Genomic DNA, 3,531 nt, shown 5'->3' on the forward strand with positions numbered 1-3,531 from the left:
ACACCCATTTGCTGCTCCCATTAGAAGTAGCAGTAGGATTTCTTGTTTTGGTAAGGTTGCTCTACTGTTGTTGATGAAGTTCCACCATTCCCTAGGAATTTGATTAATCCTTTTGGACCATTTGTATGCCACTTTGTAATATTTTGGTTTTATATTACTAGGGCAAATTTGGAAACTATCGATAATCCATGCACTTTTTTAAATGTTTTTTTTTAGCACTTATTATGTGCCAGGCACTGTACTAAGCACTGAGTTAGATGCAAGCTAATCAGGTTGGACACAGTCCACGGGAATCAGAGTATCTATCTTCATTTTACAGATAAGGTAACTGAGGCATTGGAGAAGTAAAGTGATTTGCCCAAGGTCACACAAGAGACAAATGGTTGAGTCAGGATTAGAATCCAGGTCCTTCTGACTCCTAGGGCCATGCTCTATCCACTGGGCTATGCAGTTGACTCCATGCAAAGCAGCGATATTCTGAATGTCCTTCAGGTTTTGATTTTAAACAATGATATAAACACTAAGGTGCTATTGTTTATGTCTTGGGTGAATGAGTCCATGATCTCTTTCTCTTATTCTGAAAGCAGAAGATTATTCTGGGGATAATAGGCTGATACTCAGCATATTTACTGAGTTAAAGTAAACCATTGCCATTCACTTTTGCAATTTCCTCCTGCCTTCGGGACATCTCTACTTGCATACACCTCCGACACTTCAAATTTAACATGTTCAAAACAGAACTTCTCATCTTCCCACCCAAACTCTGTCCTCTCCCTGATTTTCCCATCACTGTATCAATCAATCAATCATATTTATTGAGTGCTTAATATGTGCAGAGCACTGTACTAAGCTCTTGGAAGACTATGACACAACAATATAACAGACACGTTCCCTACCCACAACTAGTTTACAGTCTAGAGGATGGGTTTACAGTCTAGAGTAGATGGCACAACCATCCTCCCTGTGTCACAAGTCCATTTTGTCTTATGCCGTCAGTTGTCTTCGACACATAGCAATGCCATGGACACATCTCTCCCAGAACGCCCCACTTCCATCTGCAATCGTTCTGGTAGTGTATCCATAAAGTTTTCTTGATAAAAACACAATAATAATGATAGTAATAATGATGGTATTTGTTAAGTGCTTACTATGTGCCAAGCACTGTTCTAAGTGCTGGCGTAGATACAAGGTAATCAGGTTGTCCCACGTGGGGCTCACAGTCATAATTCCCATTTTCCAGATGAGGTAACTGAGGCACACAGAAGTTAAGTGACTTGCCGTAACTGAGGCACACAGAAGTTAAGTGACTTGCCCAAAGTCACACAGCAGACAAGTGACAGAGCCAGGATTAGAATCCATGACCTCTGACTCCCAAGCCCATGCTCTTTCCACTAAGCTATGCTGCTTCTCTGGAAGTGGCTTACCATTGCCTCCTTCCATGCAGTAAACTTGAGTCTCTATCCTTGATTCTCTCCCATGCTGCTGCTGCCCAACACAGGTGAGTTTTGACTTGTAGCAGATTGCCTTCCACTCACTAGCCACTGCTCAAGCTAGGAACAGAATGGATATGCCTCTGCCTGACTCTCCCTCCTGTAGTCTAGACTGGTAGAGTACTAGGAACTCTCCAGGTGTGACCCTGAGAGGGACACAAGTCCATAGCCTTAGTATTATCCTTGATCCATCTCTCTCATTCAACCCACTAATTCAATCTGTCACCAAATCCTGTCAGTTCTACCTTCATAACATTACCAAAATTCACCTTTTTGTTCTCCATCCAAACTGCTACCATGTTGATACAAGCATTTATCCTATCCTGCCTTGACTACTGCAGCAGCCCCTTGCTGACCTCCTTCCCCTCTGTCCTTCCCCACTCCATTCCAGACTTCATCTTAGGGCCCTGATCATTTTTTAAAAATAGCTTAGTCCATGTTTCCCCACTCCTCAAGAACTTCCAGTGGTTGCCCCTCCACCACCTCATCAAACAGAAATTCCTTACCATCCTCTTTAAATAACTCAATTACCTTTCCCCCTCCTATGTTACTTCACTGATTTTGTACTACAACCCAGCCCATTTACTTCATTATTCTAACCCCAATCTACTCACTAGACCTTGATCTCATCTATTTCACTGCTGACCCCTCACCAATGCCCAGCCTCTGGCCTGGAGCTCTTTTTCCCTTCATACCCAACAGACAATCACTCTCCCCACTTTCAAAGCCTTATTAAAATCATATCTCCTCCAAGAGGGCGTCTCTGTCTAAGCCCTCATTTACCCCAGTCCCTGTCTCTTTGCATTACCCTTCCACTTGGATATGTATCCTTTATTCACCCCATCCTCCACCCCACAACACTTATGTACATACCCTCTCCAATCTGACTTCCACCCCCTTCACTCCAAGGAAACTGTCCTTTTAAAGGTCACAAGTGATCTCCTTTTTGCCAACTTGAGTGCTGTCAGCTCCATCTTAACCCTCCTCAACCTCTCAGATACCTTAGACACTGTCAACCACCCCCTTCTCTTGGAAATATTATCTAACCTTGGCTTCACTGACACTGTCTTTTCATGTTCTCCTCCTATCTCTCTGACCTACCATTCTCATTCTCTTTTGTGAGCTTCTCCTTTGCCTCCCACTGTCTTACTGTGGGAGTCCTTCAGGTTTCAGTTCTGGATTCCCTTCTATTTTCTACCTGCACCCACTCCCTTGGAGAACTCATTCAGTCCCATCTCTATGTGGATGATTCCCAAATCTGATTCTCCAGCCTGATCTCTTTCCTTCTCTGCAGTCTCTCATTTCATCTTGCCTTCAGAACATCTCTACTCAGATGTCCCACTGACACCTTGAATTTATCATGTCCAAAACTGAACTTCTCATCTTTACAACCAAACTTAGTCCTCCTATGACTTTCCCATCACTGCAGACAGCACCACCAGCCTCCCCGTTTCACATGCCTGTAACTTTGACATTATCCTTGACTCATCTCTCTCATTCAACCCACATATTCAGTCTGCCACCAAATCTGTCAGTTCTACCTTCATAACATTATTCGAATCTGCCCTTTTCTCTCTATCCAAACTGCTACAATGTTGATCCGAGCACTTATCTTTATCTGCCTTAACTATTCCATCACCCTCTTCACTGACTTCCCTGCATCCTGTCTCTCTTCATTCCAGTCCATACATCAGCCTCCTACTTAGATCATTTTCTAAAAAAAATTCAGTCCATGTTTCCCCCCTCCTCCAGTGGTTGCCCATCTACCTCCTTGTCAAACAGAAACTTATTAAAATTGGTTTTAAAGGATTCACTCACTTTGCCCCCTCCTATCTTACTTCACTAATTTCCTACTAAAGCCTAGCTTGTTCACTTCCCTCTTATAACACCAATATTCTCAGTGTACCTCAATCCCATCTATCTCACTGCTGACCCCTTTACCCATCTCCTGCTTTTGGCCTGAAACTCTCTCCCCCTTCATATCTGACAGATGATCACTCTCCCCACCTTCAAAGTCTTATTAAAATCACATCTCCTCCAA

General features: G+C 43.2%; 1 non-coding gene across 1 annotated transcript; it reads right to left on the reverse strand.

Moving 5' to 3' along the window:
• Positions 1 to 1,508: 1,508 nt before the first annotated feature.
• On the reverse strand, positions 1,509 to 1,646 carry LOC114806860. The gene has a single exon (XR_003754916.1). It is a non-coding gene; the product is annotated as a small nucleolar RNA SNORA7 (small nucleolar RNA).
• Between the last annotated feature and the right edge of the window lie 1,885 nt (positions 1,647 to 3,531).

The sequence above is a fragment of the Ornithorhynchus anatinus genome, chromosome X1 (assembly GCF_004115215.2).
Source record: "Ornithorhynchus anatinus isolate Pmale09 chromosome X1, mOrnAna1.pri.v4, whole genome shotgun sequence".
In the NCBI taxonomy this organism is placed as follows: Eukaryota; Metazoa; Chordata; class Mammalia; order Monotremata; family Ornithorhynchidae; genus Ornithorhynchus; species Ornithorhynchus anatinus.